The 21,525-nt window shown below is 34.8% G+C and overlaps 1 pseudogene; it reads right to left on the bottom strand.

Annotated features, from left to right (window-relative positions):
- The window catches only part of LOC115888481, a 47,832-nt pseudogene extending 28,050 nt beyond the window's left edge, over positions 1 to 19,782 (bottom strand).
- Positions 19,783 to 21,525: the final 1,743 nt, after the last annotated feature.

Raw genomic sequence — 21,525 nt, 5'->3', positions numbered from 1 at the left:
TTCAAATACTTTTATGTTGAAAGAAATTATCGCAAATATAGGATAGAAATAAACTTACCAATGTTGGTTCATAAACTCCTTCTGAGTAACTGTAAACGTGCACAACTTATTACACAACGAATCCTCATCAGAATCTTCTCCACTATCGTCATCTTCGTTGATGTCTTCCCTGCCAATCCAGTTCTAAATCTAATGGGCTTTCATGTTCCCAATTGTGGTGACACAGATCTGAAAGATAGAAAAAAAAAGGTAATATAGTCCGTTCCACGAGTAAAGACATGACAGTGAGTTTTTTTTTGTTATTTTAATTGTATTTTCTGTCACTGTTTAGATATCGTCTGTCAAAATCCTTTCTTATAAAACAATTAGTTATAATAATAAATAATACGCTTTATTAAAGCTATATTATATCAGAAACGCCTGACATACAAACAAACAAAAAATACAATTTAATCATTGATTCGTTATCTTTACTTTTTTATCATCAATAGTCGAATACCTATTTATTTTTTAAATTTACTCCATTTACAGACTTTTCGACCTTTAATGGAGTAATAATTAAAAAAATACAGAGACATTCAAAAATGTAATCTTATAACTTACCTGGGTGGTTGTTCAGTAATTAACAAAATTACGTCGCTTACATAATCCAAAATACACGACGCAGCATGTAACATATTACTGTTTTTAAGCGAATCGGGAGATGTTGCCATCTTTTCGCTGATTTCCTTCTTCTGAACGTACTTAACACATAATTCAATCTTTAAAAATATCAAACATATGTTAATAATCCTATATCTCTAAAGTATTAATTATAGAGAGATCAATAAAAGTTGGTATGCATATCATTAAAAATGTAGAAAATATTAAATTTTAACTAGTAAATTCAAGTACTAAAATATCAAATTAAATTTCTAATAAAAATTCAATTCAAACTTGGAACGTCCTTTCTCTATAATCTTATATCCTGGAATCTCTCCTGGATATAGACAGAGTAATAAAGCAGAAAAATCGGTGACAAAAGTACAAATTTTAATTGACACTTGGTAAATTTCCAAGTAAAAAAACTGGCAGTGGCAAAAATGCGACGTGCGTTCGTCAAATATTTTGATGACATGCTCGCCAACTTTTATTAGGTTTGTTCCAACACAGCAGAGAACTGTTTTTGGTACGGTTACGCTTACGCGCAGTAAAAAGAACGCGTTCCATCAACGAGAGAATCGTTTAGCGAACGATAACTTTTGCGTTCCAACCAGAATGGTAATCGTTCATGAACCATATTCGGAACGGTGATTATCCTAAATCGGTGACTATCCTAAAAGCAAGAATTAAAAGAACTGACGTGCGTATTAAGACTGTCTGTCAGCTGATTATTGTTTTTCTTTTATTTCTTTGGCTATTTTCTGGTTTTAATTTGCTGATTCCTCAAATTTTATTTGGTATTTATCGTTTTTTTACATATTTGAAATAAATATTTTTATATTTTTGTACTAAATATGATGAGTGACAAAGAGGACAGTGATATCCAGTATGTGGATACCACTGAAGATGATTTGAAACTTTTGCTAAATAAAGAAAAGGCGATTTCGTGTTAATTAAAAAATAAATAAATTCAATAATCCGTAAATAAATCCAATAAAAACACAATTTATATCGAAAAAATATTTAACCTATATTAATAATTAAAAATTAGGGTTTGATGTGATTCTAAAATCGGTTCAAAAACTGTTCCAACCCGAATTTAATTTTGGTATAGTAACAGAACTGTCAAAGCCAACACATGCGCACAACTCCGATGCCGGGGATCCCAATTACCGTCCTAAAACGGTACAAACTTCTATGCTGGAACAAACCTGTTAATTTTCCTTTACTAACCCATTCTGACACAGCGGGAAACAGATAAGTGTGCCCTCTACCCACTCCAGCATCAGCCAACATAGTCATAACGTTCATCAGCTCCGTGAATCCCACACCTTCTAAACTCGGGCCCAAAATGTGATTTCCCAGCGGTATCAAAGCCTTCAGTATCGTTACAGAAACGTCTTCGGCAACATTGCTTGTCTACAAGAGAGAAACGTCAAAAAAATTAGTTCGCGAGAAAAATAGGAAGTCATACCTGCTTAACTATATAGCTCGTTAGGGCCTGTAGCAGTTGGCTGTTTTCTTGTACTAGTGATTTTTTGTCGTCGTTTGATCCCATCGTTACGTATAATTCTTTACCGTCTGAACTAGACGTGCTCGATTGTTTTTTCAGTTTCAAAACGAGTCCACTAAAAAATTAACAATTAATTCTAGTTTATATTCATTAAACGCTTAAAAATAATAATAATTTCTGAATTAATTAACGTTAAAATACGTAGTTGTTCTATGTCCACGGAATATTGGAACTCCCTGTATATTTTGTAAGTCTGTTTTGGAAAACTAAATTCTCCAAAAACTTTTCCACAAAAATTATGCGATGTAGCGTTTTTTACAAGAGACAAAAAATGTAGTAAATACTGGAGTTGGAAAATATTTATACTAAAATTTATGTAGGGGTGGGGGTAGGTTTCACCCTTTCCGTACTTTTTCTTGATTTTTGTGAGAGCCAAATACCGTATGATCGAATGAAAACGGCGTCAGCGATGGCTATGAAATGAAGATCGCTGTCATTTTATATGTAAAATTATATGGGAAATGTCATCGATCGTCATTTCCAAGCCAACTGGACGCCATTTTTTTTCGATAATACGGTATTAAAACACTTGCCAAAACATAGACACCCAAAATCTCATTGAGATCGGAATAACGACTCTTAAAATATCCGAAGAAATGTCTTTATTTTTTTAAAGTTTAATGCTCTCTAGAAGACAAAGAAGCACTTTAAGAGCTCGAACACACTGACGGCCACTAGATTACCATTAAATCAAATGATACAACGCACAGTAACGACCTGGCCGTTGGTTGGTCGTAGCGACCAGTAGACTGCACTAAAATATTATTATTTTCTGCAGCTTGTTGCCGGTTTTGAAGATAAAATCCCTCAAATTCAACGCAAAATATTTTATTTTCTATAAGATATAGTGTTTTAGTGTAGTTTTTGCACACGTGCAGAAAATCCGAAGAAATAGTATACAGACTGGATCAAAGAACTTAAATCTAGTCCCTTTTTTTTATCAAGGGTCGATTCTAGTAAAAATTCAAAACATTTTTATATGACATACTCTATTTATGGTTGGTATGATTCCTGTTATTATACCTTCGAGTTTCGATGTTAAAAAATAAAAAATCATATTTAAAGTTTTTCTACAACCGCTTGTTATTTTTTGATTAAATTAGTTTTTTTTTAGTTGTATTGTAGTCATGTACAAGGTGGACAACTGTATTTTTCAGTATTATATTTAATTTAATTTTTTTCAAACAGGGCCCATTAGACTATATTTTTACAAGGACTAATTCAATACCCTGTACTAACACAAATACCAAGAAATAGAGTTAAAAATTAAATATTTATGTTTTTATGTATATAAATAAGTTATTTGTTTTCAATTCTTAAGGAACAATACTATTTTTGTCCTTTATTGATATAATGTGTTTATTTATTATTTTTATATCTGATGCAACACTCTGTGACGGCCAGACTGGCCAAATTGCTTCAAAAATATTCTATTCAGTTTTGTCTCCGCATATCGTAGTTCTTTTGTGATTTTCGTTCGGTATGGCTTTGAAGAAACATTACTTTATTTAATATTAGAACATTTATAAGCTAATGAATAGGAACTTCGCTTGTTAGTTAATTCGGATATTTTAACATTTCTGAAAATAAAATTTTCTAATTGGTAAAACGTAAAAAATAGTTAGATCTGACCCTGCCGAAACTGGTCGTTCATCTGGCCGCACCTATAAACGCAATAGATCCGGCCAGCTGACGCGACGCACAGTGGGGTATTAGCATGAAAAAGGTGATCGAAATTCGAAAAAGCAAATGTGTTTAAGATTTCCCAAAAAACGATAAATGATAAGTTAAGTCATGTCTGCCATGAATGGCGTTGCTATGGGTGTGTTTAGTTGCATTCATTCGTTTCAACGAAACGTCAAAGTGGTTACTTCTCACAGATAAGAGGTAAATGGCTAAATTTTATGTTTAAAATTATAAATTGTTGTTGTTCTTGTGCTCTTTTTACTACATAAAAAAATTTCGATCAACTATATGTGTCAAATACTCCACTGTGCGACGGCCAGGTCGTTGCGACCTGGTCTCTGGTGAGTTCGAGCTCTTATATAGAGGTACATTGTGTCCAATGAACTTATTTTGATTCCAAAAATATGTAGTAGTTCCATGTCCACGGAATAGTGGGACACCCTGTATATTACATATACGACTTTACCTTGATGACACCTCAGTTTCATTAGGACCGAGAATAATCTGCCTTAACCACATCTGTAATTTTTCACTTTCCACTTCAGCCAGTTTACCCATACTGGAACAAAGATAGTTCAAACTGGGATCAGTAGAACTCTTCTCAGCGGCTTGGAACAGCTTGTTGAAAAAGTGCAGTACTCGGGTACTGTACTGTTGGGACATGCGAGGACTTGACACTGACATTAGCACTTTTACCAAGTGCTTGTCACCTAAAATTATTAAGAGAAGAACTTTACTATATCCACAATTATATTTTAGGTTAATAGTACCGCTGAAAAAGCTTTCTAAAGCTTGTCTTCCCGAGCTCTTTTCAATAATCTTTTCGTAAAATTTCAGGCAACTGTGTAATATTTTTTCGTCAACCTTTGTCTTCTGTTCAGTGTTAGAGCTGGTATAGTTCATTAGAAGGTTGTAGGTATGATCCAGAACTCTGCAAGATAAAATTAAAAACTCTTTTAAAAAACTCTTTTAAAAAAAAAAAATTTACATATGAATTAAACGTAAACTATCGATCTTGTTAATAGTTATGAAAAAAGGTACATCTGAACTATTATACAGGGTTTTTCACTCAACTGGTATATTACATTTTTTTATGATTTATTTATTGTTAATTTGTTTTTTTTTAGAATTTAATTGTTGCCAATGTTCACGCCTACTCTTTTTACTTTGACTTTTGATAAGTTTCAAATAAAATACGTAATTTTGTCACCGATTTTTCATTTCAATTTTAGACACAATGGGTCTTATGAATAAAAGTTAAGCAAATGCTTTTACTTAAATTTCTTGAAATAGACTTATACAATTTGTAAACAACCAACAAAGATAGTTCGATAGAAAAAGCAATTGCTTCTCTTTATTCATCAGGCCCAATATGTAGAACTTCTCCAACTCTCAGTGGATGACATACCAAAAATTTACAACTTTGAGAAACACCTCACTAGTATTGAGTAATAAAAAGGATTGGAAGAAAGAAACGCTTACTCAGCATATAAAAGACCATATCATAACGTGGTATACTGATGCTTTCAAAACCAAAGCAAGGACAGGGATAGGAGTATTTGGGCCGAAAACTAAATACTCCGAACCCAATGGGCACCTACCACAGTATCCTTCAGGCAGAAATTTACGCTATCGAAAGATGCGTACAATTTATCTTAGATAGGAACTATCGAAAACAGGAAATTGCCAAAAAAAATGAAATGAAAATGCCTATCCGATAGTCAAGCAGCACTTAACGCGATCAACTCAGTAACCATCAATTCGAAGTTGGTCAAAGAATGCCTAGAGAAGCTCAACAAATTAGGCAAAGAAAATAAAGTCCTCCTACTCTGGGTGCCTGCTCACCAAGGGATGGAAGGCAATGAAGACGCAAATGATCTAGCTAGGAAAGGAGCGAACACTCCACTAACTGGACCAGAACCATTCTGTTTTCCAAACGGGAACCAACTGAAAGCGGGACTGAAGAATCTGGAAGACTCCATCCGTACCTTCCTTTCTTAAAAAAAGTTCCTCAGAACTTACGACCGAGAAAAATTAAAGGTTTTCCTTGATTTAAGTAAAAACAATCTTCGGATTGTCACGGGCTTTCTAACAGGACACTGTCTCCTCAACGAACACCTCAGTAGGCTGAAGCTGAGAAACAACGGCGAATGCGGATTCTGTGGGGAAAATGGGGAAACACCAGAACACCGAGTGCGCCGAGACGACGACCATTCGTGTCTTTGGTACGGCCGAAGATGGAGAGCTGACCTCTGTGGAGCCGTCTTAGATACTGGCTTTTGTTAAAGCCCTGAGACTGTATGATGAGTTATAACTCGTTATAAGTCAAGAAAGGGGAACACACAATAGATCTATAAGGTCGGGGTGATTAGCTCCCCTCCTAAACATTCCACATTCTAGACACAATATACACTTATTATATTTATTTATTTCCTGACATTGTCATTCGCTTTGACACTTTAGTTTTGTATTAAGAGTTTTTGGTTTAAACAACTTGTGATACTTTAAGCTTACATTTTTTTATTAGCAGACCTTGCAGTTTAACACTGTTCTTTTTAGATCCTCTTTTAGTGCGAAGGGTAGAAGATAGCTTAATAGCCGTTGCAAAAAACTCATCGCAACCTTATTAGAATATTTTGAACGGGAAAGCGGTAGTAAGTAATAAAGCCCTTTATGTCCCTTAAGTGCTGCTAAGGAGGTGAGTTTTGTTGACGTAAATAATAACTGTTTATATATTTATAACTAATTTATTTTTGTTTCCTAAAATATTTTGATTAAAAGAAAATATGTAAAAGTGGGCAGCGTTGTGCCGGTCAAGCTTAATCACGTGACTAAAAGTTTTTTTGGTATGATCTATATTAGAAATTTAGTTTGGTAATATTTCCAACGGTTTTGATGACGTAGGCGCGAACTTTTATTGATTTCTCTATAGATAGATAAATTTATATTATTATTACTACATCAATTTCGATTTTACCTACCTGATATACACTCGTTTTTGTCTCTCGTCCGTTTCAGCATCACCGATCATCTTTTCCAAGGCCTTCGACGACACGTTATACAAATACTCAGTCCTGGCATCTGTGGTGAGATGTCGGAAAATTAGAACATCTCGGAATCGCCTTATTTTCGTGTCGGTAATTCTCGATTTTTCGGCGCGTGTTGCTACTAATGAATTTGACCATTTTATTCTCCAGGGTACGTTTTAGGGAAAGGTCGATGCTAAACGTTGCCGATTTCGACATGGATGATATGTGGGAATATCGATAATTTCAATAATGTAACTCTCTGACGGTATTAAGTCGTTGCAGTACTGGCATCTAAGTCAAGAAAAAATTAGAAAATATGTATAAAACCTGTATTATAATTAGACTTTTATTGCAAAATGCTAGATATACAGGGTGACTCTAAATAAGTGCAAATATTTTCAGGGCACACAATCTTTTTAGCAGCTCTTTACTTGTGCACGAATTTATAAATGTTCCCTTATTTACCGAATATGTATCTTGTAAAAAGTTGGTTCTCCATTCCAGTAAGATCGAACTGATAGTATTGGGCAAGTGCGTGTCAATATCCTTAGCCAGGGTAGTCAACAAGCTATTATCATTAGATGCGATAGCTAACACGTCGTGCATCGTTTCTAAATCCTTTAGTTGTACCTAAATAAATAGTTTGATATAATAAAGAAAAACAGTATACAGAAAAATAAGATTGTTACCTTATCAGAGTTATCACTATGGTCGATAATCAAATGAAAGATCGACCATCGGGTACAGTGTAGGAGGGCTTGGGCCAGCTTCAAAACGTGAGGGAACAAATCCTGGATACAGGAATGTTCCGAAGCGGTAATGGAAGGTGGGACTGAGTCTAAAATATCGTCTAGTGCCACCTGAAAAGCCCATACTATTTATTTTCTTTAATATACGTTAGAGATGAACAAAAAATCACAATCTATAACTAATATATAAAATCCTTAAGTGACTGGACTCACCGATTAATCACGATCCTGCTCAAAAAACTCAACGTAAGAAGCCCAATTTTGCCATACAGGTTAATTTTAGTGTAGAGGTTCGATAAGAAAGAATTTTTTCGAAATCCCAGTTCCAAGGGGGTGAAAACCACCCCTCAAATATTACAATATGTTTTATTTAAAAAACGGTCAAGTTCTGAAAACCGCTTAAACAATGCATATTTTATTTTTTACATATTTAAGATTTTTTAAAATGTATACAGGGTGTTTCGTAAAAATCTGGTCAATGATTAATCACGATCCTGCTTAGCTTGATGTAAAAAACCAATTTTTGGAAACGATTTACTCTTTAGGGTGTAGAGGTCTGATAAGAAGGGATTTTCCGAAACTCGAATTCCAAGAGGGTGAAAGTGAAACCACCCCTCAAATATTAGAATGTTTTTATTTAAAACCGGTGAGTTTTTCGGAAAAACCTTAAACACGTATATTTTATTTTGTTGTTTTTACATATTTTAAGATTTTTAAAATTTATACAGGGTGTTTCCAAAATATGACCATTGAGTAATCACGATTCTGCTTAAACTGCTTGAATGTTTAAAGCTGATTTCAAGGCCAACGGACTGACTGTGGGATGTAGAGGTCTGATAAGGAGGGAAGCTCTCATATTGTTTTTTCATGCTGACATAAATGTGAAAAATTTTATCCAGTTTGTCTGTTAATGGAAATTTTGCTTTGCTTTATCATGACCATTACAAATGATTAATTCGACGCGAACGCAGTCGCGGGGTACACGCTAAAAGGCGACATTTTTTCAGAGAAAATAAAGTGAATTTACAACCATTAACAACAATTTAAAAACTGTTAATGACTAAAGATGGGAATGAAACCTTACCTCTACCTTCCTATTAAAACAATCCAAGAGAATCAACTGCCATAGCAAAGGCAACTGATCTTTCATTACAATGCCCTTGCCTATTTCCGGAGTTAAGCTAATAATACAAGTCTTAGCCAGAGCTGCATCGTATTCTATGTTGTTAACAGCGTCAGACACTGCTTTTAACAATTCCATCTGAAATGGATGAACATACCCTAAAATAAATAATACTGAAAAATAATAACTTTATAAAAAATGCTTGGGTCAACTTGATCAGGCAATCTTAACCATCTGTTGAAATTCTTATGTCCAGATCGAGGACCCCATATTAAAGAGTGCATTAACAACGAACCGGGTGCCAGTGTTTCTCCAGTTGCAAGTCGTTCCATGTACGAAATCGATGGAGGTAATAAATGTAACAGCCTGCAAAATAAGTATTAGATGTAATAATCCCAATTAAAAAAGTCAGATTTACCTCCAACAAATTGTAAAGCAGTATTGTGTGGCGCATAATCCCAATATAGATATCTTCGGTATACTGGCTGCGTTTATACCGTGAATTACGTTTAGAATTTCGATCAGTGCGTCTAACAATAACGGGTATCTTAGAAGCATCGGCGTTCATAAAGCTTGTAAGGCTAGTCCTGCCTAACTATACCTCTTGATTGTTAACCTAAATTTAATAAAACCGCCGCTTCTGACTTCCAGAATTTAACATTATTATCCCCTGAATAGGTGGGGCCCTTGCTCGCCTTTTTCAAAAGTTTAAGATCTTCAAATGTAATGATGTACTCCACTCACCTTAAAAAATGCTGTTTTTCTGTTTTTACATACACATAATGAAAGTGATCTGTATACCATCTTTCTATAACAAACTGTCTCTTATAGGAATATTCCCCAGAAGCCAGATGTGGCCTGGGACTTCACGTGGGGAAGAATTTGGCTCTTTTCATATCAATATAGGTCCGATTCTGCTTTTGTTGCGTAGCTACAGGGTGTTAAAATCTTAATAATTTTTCGATTTATTATAATTTTCTTCCAAGTACTTTTAGTGATTTGAACGAAATTTTGAGGGTATAAGTTACTGAAAGTGCTACCATATTTTAATGCTAAAAAAGTGTCGATAAATTCGACTTCGATTATTTCTAGATATTTTGTCGAATTCGGCGTCCTTGATGAGATAAACGCAATTTTATTAATCACAATTTAAAAATAAAATTAATATATTGTATATTTTAGTTAATTTATTATTAAATCTTATTACTATTAGTTATTAATACTATTAGTCAAACCTACAGCAATTTCAAATAAAAAATTTAGGTATTTAAATTTAATTTTAACATCCTGTAACTCTAAAACTATGCATTTCCATACCCATATTTATAGGAACCTTTTTTTCATAGTTTTTGATGAGGAATCAATGAGTACTTATTTAAAACTTTCGCAAGTTAATGCTATTAAAATTTTTTAAAGGTTGCTATTAGACTTGGATCAAGCCAAATTAAAAAAATTGCGTTTATCTCATCAAGGAGGCCGAAATCGACAAAATATCAAGAGACAACTGTTAATCGGCCTTAAATTGCTTACACTAATTTGCTAACAAGATAAAAAAAATGTCAGTGGCGTACATGTTTTTTTTAGAAAAATATTCCAGTGATAACCCATGTACACGTCTCTGGTAAATATGGCAACACTTTTTTAGCCTTAAAATATGTCGTATTTATAGTAACTTTTACCCACAGAAATTCATTCAAAACGCAAAAAGTACTTGGAAGAAAATTGTAATAAATCGAAAAAATATTAAGATTTTAACACCCTATACCTAGGAAACTTAACTACTAAAAACTACCGCAAAACCGGACCTAGTATGTTGATATGAAAAATAAATCTTATTTTTACGTGAGGAATCTCCCCACGAGAGATGGCACATGTTTTTTGAAACACCCTGTATATTACTTTAGAAAGTGTTGTATTTGGGACGTCATAAGCTTCGAAAAAGTGAAATAAAAAATCCAGATCCCCAGATTTAAAAAAAGTTGATAACAATCTCAGAAAAAAATGATTTTCATATTACCAAAGAATGAAGCCATAAAGTGACTTTAGAATGTATTTGTAGATTTTTTATGAACTGTCAAAATAAACTCCCTCAAGAAAAATAAACTAAAAACAAAACAGAAAGACAAAAATAAGCTTTTCATTGAGGCTCATCGACATGCAACTTTAATATGAGCCACTCTGTAATTTATTACTGCTTCTGAGATCCCAATGGTGGGAGAGTCGAATATCAAACACCCGGTATAACTTACCTCCAAGTTTGACAGTTTATAAAATTTAGGTGATGGATGGTTCTCGTTCTGAAATTTTCCTATAAGGATCTCTATTTCCTTCCACACGGCCTCAGATTTAGAGAGACGTCATATCTTTGAAATCGCCGTTCAAATTCGTCAAATCGAACAAATTACGCTGAATCTAAACAAACAATACTTTTAATGTAATATTATGTTGGTTTTAAATATAATACCTTTTCCAAAAGTGATGCTGGAACGTCATACAGATGCTTCATGATGTAATCAAACAGCAAAAGCAACCGCGACAAATTCAGAAGTTGCGAATCTTCAAATTAAGTTCCCTCGCTATTTCGGAACATCTCAGTGGCCACCGCTCCTGCCATCAGCAGTACTTTACAGATTTTTTTTGCATTAAATTAAGCGAATGGAATAAATAGAGTAATACCCCTCGGATGTTCCACATTTAAATCTAAGTAAAATATCAGTATGTTAGAATTATAATTCACCGATAAAGGCCAGAAAATATATATATATAACCTTCGCTTTCACCATCGAATCCTTGTGGAGCATTCAAGACGTTTTCTATCAAAGTATTTACCAGTCTATGCCAAATACTTATTACGGAGGCTTCTTTTTCGTTCTGTGGCCTAAGGAGTAACACCTGAAAATGTGTTAAAATGTAAATATGTATGGCCATACACCACAATGAACAAGTGGGGTCGACTTTGACAGTTTTATATCTCCTTTTTTGAAACAAACAACAGAACATACAATCCTTTTCTCAAAAGAAGACGATTCAAGGCCAACATGTACCTGCAATAAACGCCTCAATAGCGCCTTCAATTAAATACTACAATATGTTCTTTAAAAACTTTCCCATTTTCATGTCTTTTAATATTATTACCCTTATAAAGCCCCAGGAACACATTAAATAATGCACTGTCTCCAGCCCGATTACTTAGAGCATAAAACACCTAAATTCAGGGGTACCAGAAGTTGAGTTCCGATTGGGCGCCAAAACGGTGTGACGGATGTAATAAAAAACCGTTACATTATTTATTTTTGGCGCCCAACGTGGGGCTTAAACGCCACAACTTTGAGATTAAGAGTCTCATGCTGTCAAATTCAGGGTCCTTGTATTCGAGTCTCCACGTCCGGGCCGCCAAAACGGTGTGACAGGTGTAATAAAAACCGTTACACACTTATTTTGGCGCTCAACGGGGCTTAAAACCCACAACTTTGAGATTACCAGTCTCATGCTGTGTAAGCTGTAGAGGCAATATCAGACATAAAATATTGCACTGTCTTGGGAGTGATTAATTTACTGCAAAACCATAATCATTACAAAAGATTGTATTACAGACCCGATATATATTCCGTTATTGTCTCACTTCTGGTTTTAGGGAGTGAGAGGTAATGTGTAAAATACTTACAAGCCTGATCATGACAGTTAATCTAATGGATGTTAATTCTAATTTTTGTACTATATTTAGTACATTTTGTAAAATGGAAGAATAGTTATAAATGATATATTTACGTTATAGTAAATTTGAGCAATCTGAATCATATTTTCTATTCATCACATAGATAATTATTTAGAAAATACAAGAGGTCATGTAAGAAACAAAACATGTATTTTTTTTGTAATACCTAAAATTATTACTTAGTACAATTATTTAGTACAATAACGAGATGTACAAACCGCAGATGTAATGTTTAAGATTCGACTGAATTATTAAATCTTGAAAATATTATTGACCCTGAATTATCACCTTTAGTGACTTTAGTGACAGTAGACTGGTCTCATATGTTGGCAACAGTTGGAAAAAGTTTGGTTCCTAATGAAAATAATGTATCCTTTAGCAAAACACAAATGTATGTATTATCTACTACATCACAGAATTATTTTTGTAATATTTTACCTGTGCACCACTGTTAACGTCCGAGGATACACTTGCAATGGCCAGCCATGTGGAGTATCCAAGCGTTCCAAGGCGACACCCCCAAATGATTCAACAAACAAGCTTGAGAGACGTTAAATTATTGCTTTCGTTATTAAATTAGTGAGTAAATACCCCATCAAAGCGCTCTGAAAATCCGCTATACTGTTCGCCCTAAAAGAAAAACACATTTATATATTTTAAATGTACACCGTTTAATTGACGTTTTGCACTTACTAAATTCCGATTTTGCCCATTCTCTATCGAGATCTCTTATAATCGCTGCCAGAATAATCATTTGTTGTTCGGTCAGACCGTTTTTGATGTAAAGACTGATCAACGTGGCTTTAGAGCATAGAAAAATGCTTATTTAGAACACAAATATGCTTGTAGCTAACGAAATGTAAATCCATCGACCTAAAAATAAAGTTATGTCTTAGATATTTTTACTATCAGACACATGTATAAAGGTAAATTCGCTTCGTTTATGTTGAAACACATATTAAACTATTGACTTGATCGATCTTCTGTCTTTTTTTGTGTATATTATGTCATTTTAAGAAACACTTAATTTTAGCCAGGAAATCTTACTAATATGGACAAAAATTATTGTTATATTACTTACTTATTGGAGATATTTACTGAGAGGTTAAGACCACGCGACAAAAAGGCATCCAAACTGTATAGAAAAAAATTAAACAAGGTTGTGTGTAACTACAACCAAATCCACAAAGCTTAGAGGTTAAAAGAGTTAAATTAGAAAATATAATTTTTTCGCTAAGCGTTACAGTAATGTTCTACCAAATACACTCATCGGCAAAAGTCTTGCACCCCCCAGACAAATTTATTTCTTTGCATAGCATATTGTTGTGGCTATGTGTACAAATACCTAAATATGTGTCTACAAAAAATAGGTCATAAAAGCAATGAAAGAAGACCTTATCGATGGAATGTGTATGGTTTTGCTATTTGCGGTCAAATTTTATTTCTCAGTTCGAGTTCAATCTTATAGTAAGTCTTGTGAAAGGCGACAAAAATTCCAGGGCACAGAATTTCTGCCTTCGACAGGGCCCGAATTATCGCTTTGCATGAAGAAGGTCTCAACAGGCATCAAATTGCTGATCGTTTAAATTTAGTGCGAAGTACTCTAAGCCGAATTATACAACGGTATATGGACACCGGAAATGTAAGATCTCGTCCTAGGTTGGGCCGTACAAGAGTAACGACTGAACGACAGGATCGCTACTTGGCTCAATTTGCCAGAAAAAATCGGTCAGTTCCAATTCGAGAGCTACGATCTCAGTTTCAACGAACTTATCACCGAATGATATCAAGCCGAACCATTTCCAGGCGACTTTCTAATGCTGGATTGCGGCGTAGACATCCACTGCGAGTCCCTCTATTAACTATACATCATAGGCAAAGGAGGCTACAGTGGGCTAGAGAACACCAGAACTGGTTATTACCTCAGTGGAGAAACGTAATTTTCACTGACGAAACCAGGATAGGTTTGATCAGTGATGACTATCGTCAGCGAGTGTGGAGGTAGGCAGGGAGGCAACATCGTTTGAATACAGCCCTTGCTGTTGCTCCTTATCAAGGCGGAACTGAGATGTTCTGGGGTGGTATCATGTACAATAGGCGAACAGAGCTCATTCATATTCCTGTGGTGATGAACGCCCATTTGTATGTGGAAACTGTAATCAGACCAATAATTTATCCACTGCGAGAAGAAATCGGCAATAATTTTGTTCTCATGGATGATAACGCTCGTCCTCACAGAGCTAGGATGGTCCAGGAAGCATTAAATGAAGGGAAAATAACTCGTCTGGACTGGCCTCCACTCTCCCCCGACATGAATCCTATTGAACATGTCTGGGACTACATCGCCAGAGCTGTATTTCGTTTTTTTGTAACCTAACCTAACCTAACAGAAATAACCCACCAACAAATCGCCAGGAGTTGATCATTGCCGCTCAAGAGGAATGGCAGAACTTACCTCAAGAAACCATAAACAACATTATAGCGGAGATGCCCCGACGATGATGCACTCATAACAAATCGAGGAGGCAATACTTTATATTAGTAACCTTAATTTTGTCAGAATTTATTATTTATTTTTTTATTTTCTCTTTTTTGTCAAACATTTTTTTCATGGAATTTGCATTTTTTTGTATTTTGGCAAAATATATTATTAAACTTGGTGAAAGTTTTCCCTTTTTTGTGTTATTTTTTAACATAACTTTAGCATCTATTGATTTCCACGAAAAATTAGTTTGGAATGTAATTTCTTATTAAAATACTAAGGGGGTGCAAGACTTTTGCCGATGAGTTTAGTTTGCAGAGTAAAATTAATTCCATTTTGCAAACTGCATAAAAATGTTAATAATAATAAATAATAATAGTTAAATATTTAAAATTATACAGTAAAATGAGGGTTTTACAGTTTTTTTATTAGAAATTACCTCTCCTTTTTCAGGAACAATCGAATGGCCACGATTTGACTGATTATTCGATTTAGACTCTATATTCTCGGAACTTGACGGTGTTTTGGATTCGGTAGTTTCGGGTGGTACTAAGGTTTCTTCAAACCACTGGCCTAGTAGAGGTTCACTGTCATCATCTGTAAATGGACAATATAATAGTTTTTAAAAAATTAAATAAAAAACCAGATCCGTATTTAAAAAAAAACTATAAATTTTGATTCCCTTGAGAGTGTAGAAATATACGTTTCAGCGGCATAAACGGCCCTATCTTTCTTTTACGTTAACTTAGAAGTTTGATTTTTTCACAGCTTCAAGAGACTGTAGACCTGACAATGTTAGGAACGTAAGGAACAGAAATTGAAGCTAAATTTTTGAGATGGAGCTATACAAAATCCACATAAGTCGGTCCTTTTCGTTCAACAGCTTTGAACTAGCCAAGCGTGAGAAGTGCTTCGCGATTAGTTGATTTATTTCATACTAACCAATAGAAGTAGTTTTCGACCTACCACGTAAATCAATTTAGCGTCTGACTATTCGCGCCTTTACTTATAAATTTAAATTTAATCTCTGACATATTTAAACAAAAACAAGAAACGGATAGATATGATGAATATTTAAAACAACAGGCTGAAATAATGCCATTACCAATAAAAAAATAATATAACTATTATACGTTATTAATTTTGGAGTTTAAAATAGTGCGGGGGCAGATGAGAGCGTTCAGCGATAGACGAATGAGATCGTTTTATTTAGCGCGTGCGTACGAAAATTCTGTTGAACCAAAAGGATAGACCTATGCAAGATTGATATCCCTATTTCTTTTCTTTGGCTTCACTTTCCACTCATTGTGTAAATGCGGTAGTAGCAATAATATTCTTATAATATATTTGCTTTATAGTATACGAGACACCAATTGTCACCCTCGAATTTGGAACACCCTGTACACGCTAGAAGTCTACTTACCATCATCTGTCTCTGAGTTTTCATCGCTGCACAAAATCATATCTTCAAAATAAGCTGTCGAGTCGGACTGGCTGAAATTATCGCCCTCTGGCGGAATTAGACGCTTCAAAGAGCAAGCCTTCCTGTAGCTGACGATGGATAGGTAGAAAAGCAAGTGATTCATGGGTGCAGCGCTCAGTACTCTGGCCACGCGTTGCAGAGCTGTAAATTGGCCCATCATAGCCAAAGGTGCGGGCTCAACCTGAGAAATATAAATTTAAATAGTTCTTTAGGCGCATCGTATGGTACTAAAGAAATAAAGGTCAAAAAGTCGGTAAATGGAACATATTTAAGAAAATTAAATATAGTCTAAGAAATACAAATTTTATTAATTAATGTAAATTGTAAGAAAATATATCAGCTAGTATATACTCTGTTTTTTTTTCAGGTAAGATTTCGACAGACGATGACAGAAAAAAGGCAGATGACGTCTATACCAATCTATTTATTTTACTAAAAAAAGTTTCTAATATTTTTTAAGTTAACTATGCATGGGTTTAAATATAAATCCGTCATGCGTCGGCCCTTGTTGTTTTTAACCAGTTTTATTGGTTTATTTCAAAATTTTATTGGTTTGACGGAACAATGAACGACAAACGGACGCCAATGCGTATGAACTCGCCTTTAGATTTTTGAGGCTTGTCAAAGTCTCGCCAAATTACAGGTTATAATTTTGTGTCAACTTATGTCAAATAACCTGCGGAAGATGATATCATTATGATTATCATTATGATTCGTGTTATTACGTGTGTTTTGTGTCTTTTGAAGTTAAGTAGAGGAAAAATCGAGGGAAAATTAACTATAAACCCAGAGCACAGTTTATAGTTAATACTCGGTGCCCAGACAGAAAGTCTTATACACCAATAAAGTTTGTATACCATCTCATCATAGATAAGTGCATCTTGTATATGGTACAAGGATCATACTAAACATATACTAAAAACTGAAGTAGCGTATATGGTGTTTTGTTCTTGTTTGTTTTGTATTCACACATATTTATTTTTAATAAAATAACTCGATTATATTTTTTCAGTTTTATACAGTTTTCTTCACAATATTTTGAAGTAATCACTTGTCACTCAAATTTTAAATATATTAATTTTCTGCTATGCGTTCCAATTGTGCCAATTTATTTCTTTGTAAAATAAAACAAACTACTTTGAAATTAAAATGACAGACACATCTATCACTGCCAAGGATCTTGTCATTGGGCAGACTATACAATATTTATGTCTTTTTATCAACTTACCGTTGCTAAGCTTCCGGCTGGCCCAATACACACTTCCAGGCTCAAGTCGTCAAATAATTCGGACAAAGTGCCAGAGCTCGTGTAGATAAAGCTACACTTAATACTCCAAAGCTTTGCTGAAACTTTTGTAGACCGGATCTGGCAGGTCCGGCACTTCCCGATGAATTAGCAGCACTTGCTTCCCTGTTCTATACACAAAAAAGAAACATATAGTTAAATTGATATAGTAGAAAAAACATCTAAGAAGCAAATATTACCTGTCCTTCTTGCTTGCTAGGGCTGGGTCGGCCCTTCTCAACTTGTTCCCTATCTCTGGATGATGGTTTATCAGTGGTAGGACCGCTGGTAGTTTGGACAAGGTGGGTTTGTAATCGGAAACTAGAACCCAGGCGCCGGCAAGTAGATAGTTTTGATATACCTATACAAAAAAACGACGATAGGTTACCAGATGATCACCAAAAAAACAGCAGATGGCGTTACGGGTCGTCACGCACGGTACCAATATTAAAATATTCAGAAATGCTTCTTCAATGTATACAGGGTCGCTTTTATGTATGGAAACGGTCGATTATTAGGTAAAATATAGGAGGTACCACAAAAAGTTAAATATAACAGTAATGGGTTTATAAATATCTATTAGCGGGTAATAAATTTAAGTATACAGGGTCGGTCCTAAAGTCGTGGCATATCTATAATATATGCTAACTTGATACTAACTCTATAATGCTAACTTGAGAACTAATGTCAAATATTATTAAGTATCACAGTTTCGGCAAAATGACATCGTTAAATCAAACCAAACACATCGAAATTAATTAAATCGAATTGTTTAAGTGATATTTTCAAAAGTTAATAACTCGGAAACGGTTGCATTGTGTATATTTCGATTTTTGCTTAGAATTGAAGAATTTAGAATTTAGAATGAGTGGGAGGGGGGTTAATCACTTCGACCTTACAGATCCATTGTGTCCCCCTTTCTTGAATCATAACTCATCATACAGTCCCAGGGCTTTGACAAAAGCCAGTATCTGGGACGGTTTTATAGAGGGTAGTTCTCCATCTCCAATATCAGTCGTACCAAAATTCATGGCACGAATGGCTGTCGTCTCGGCGCACTCAGTGATGAGGTGTACTGGTGTTTCACCATCTTCCCCACAAAATCTGCATTCGCCGTTTCTTCTTAGTTTCAATCTACTGAGGTGTTCATTGAGGGAGACAGTGTCCTGTTAAAAACCCGTGACAATCCGAAGATAAGATCTGTGATTTTTCTTGATCATAAGCCCTCAGAAACTTCTTCGAGTGTCTTAGACCATTGCAAGATTTCCATTCCAGGTTGCGGATGGAATCTTCCAAGTTCTTGAGTTCCGCCTTGAGTTGGTTACTTAGAATTGAAGAAAGAATTGAAATATGTAATAATATACAGGGGGTTCTATTTAGAAAAATGAAACTTTGATATGCCACGACTTTATGAACAATCCTGTATACTTAAATTTACTAGTAGCTAATAGATATTTAAAAATCCTATAACTTTTGCATTTAACTTTTTGCGGTACCTCCTATATTTTACCTAATAATCGACCGTTTCCATACATAAAAGCGACCCTGTATAATATGTTCAATACAATTAAAAAAAAATACTTGTAACTAATTATTAGTACTTCAAAAATTACTAAAATATAATGTATCTTACATGTCCACCAGCTCTGGTTGATCCCTTTATTACAGTCCCTATATACATATACATATTCAACGCCTCTTCAACCAATTTCACTGCATTGGCATCTAAATCTTCTTCTTTCAAATTTGCAGCCTGTGCCTTAAAACATATATGTAAAAAATAATTAATTTTTTAATCATAAATTCAGCTGTATACCTGTTGTCCTCCGCATTTTGGTGAGACCATATTTGCTGCGGCCAGACAGGCACTAGCCGACGATTGCGCTATGGCACAGTAGAGCGTAGCCATAGCTAAACTGCACAATTTTTCTAATTTTGTGGGGTTGAGGGGTTCCAAAACAGGAAGATTAATTGCCGAGATGGTTAAGGATATTTCTGAGACAGTTTGGGGAAGACTAAAAGCAAATTCGATTTAAAAAATACCAGTAGTAAACATAACAATTTTCGTGGCCTACGTGATGATAGAGGCCTCAGACGACGATTCATAACGTCACAAAAGTAGGCTTATTATAAAGCGGTCCAGAATGTTCAGCCATCGTTCAATGTCACGTCTTGTATTGTCGAACTCTCTCAATCACTTGAATCAACAAGATGAAAGAGATTGGGGACGCTAATTACGGCATTTCGTAAATTAAATCATCAAAATATAAGTCATTTACGGCGTAGAAAGCCTTGTCTAGTAAATAAGATTTCAATGCTTTGCGAAATGAAGAAAATTATTTTATGGATTTGATTTCAAATGGCAGGTGATAGTGCATTTTTTTCGAGTTGTATAATATTGAACTTTTAACTAACTCTGAGCGTGGGGTAGGTAGATAAAGATCTTGCTCCGCATTCCTGAGTGGATAAGTGTGAGGTGGCCTTTCTTGAGAAGCTGATACATGCTTACGTATTAGGCAAACGGATTCAAATATAAATAAGGAAGGAAGAGTTAATATTTTTAATTTTTTAAAAAAGTCCTGGCAATGAGTTCTGCTGTTTAGTTCCAGTGAATATCGAACAGCTCTCTTCTGGAGCTTGAAAATGCGGTCAAATTGAGTCGCACAACACGTACCCCAAAATGGAAGGGCACATCTGAGGTGCGACTCAAAAAGTGCATAATAAACAGTTCTAGCCACTGACAAGTTAAGCTTCATAGAAACAGATCTTAATGCAAAACAGGCAGAGTTCAATTTTTTCGACAAAGTGTCGATATGCATGTCCCATTTCAGAGAATTGTCTACAACAAGCCCTAAGAATTTTACAGATTTTACGACGTCAATGGTGGTGTTGTTAAGTACAAAAGGCTGCAGCGAGTTTTTATACGACAAAGCTTTAGTTTTAGAAATGTTGAGACTCGGGAGGTTCGAATCGCACCAAGATTTAATGGTGATTAAGTCATTTGATATAATCCTATGAAGTGTCGTCACGTCCTTGTTACTCCAAGTAAAGCTAGTGTCGTCCGCAAAAAGACATATTTTACCACTGATGTTTGTGTTAGTTTGTGATAACCCCTAGATTTGGGGTTATAATTTTATTAACGGATATCGATCAATGTCAAAATTAAAATGATTGTTGCTGTAAAACAAAATTCAATTTTTTTTATTGCAAAAATACCTCAAATATTTAACCAAAACTTACAAAAGCTCATTGCTGAGCTTATAAATTATTTTTCTCGAGAAAGAGACGCTGGTAGTAACGACGCTCTTGCCCGTGGACGACGTATATGAAGCACAATGCAAAGGTATAATATTCCTATGTAAAATACAAATTGATAACGTTTTTAAATAATATAGCGAGTTTCTGATGCTTTAGAAATAGGAATTTAAACAGTCCAAAGGATTGTAACTGATGAAGAGTTGAAAGAAAAAATGAATAAATGCCGAAAAAAAAACGGAACTCGCTCAATCCATAATATAGGAACGTACTTAAAATTTTCTAAACAATATCACTGATCTCAGACACCCTAAAACTAATATAAATAATGATGACGTCACGGTAGAGGTGTGTAGTTCGTGAACGAACTAGTTTCAATGAACTATTCCGACCCCGGAATGAAAGGAACTAGTTCCTGGTTTCTCAAAGAACTAGTTCCTCAGGACCTATTCCGGGATCGAGACTGTGACCGATATAGAATAATATGCGACGGATCGGCTAAC

This window comes from Sitophilus oryzae, unplaced genomic scaffold (assembly GCF_002938485.1).
Source record: "Sitophilus oryzae breed Bouriz unplaced genomic scaffold, Soryzae_2.0 scaffold_76_pilon_pilon, whole genome shotgun sequence".
Taxonomy (NCBI): domain Eukaryota; kingdom Metazoa; phylum Arthropoda; class Insecta; order Coleoptera; family Curculionidae; genus Sitophilus; species Sitophilus oryzae.
This window is presented reverse-complemented; position numbering and strand designations above follow the sequence as displayed.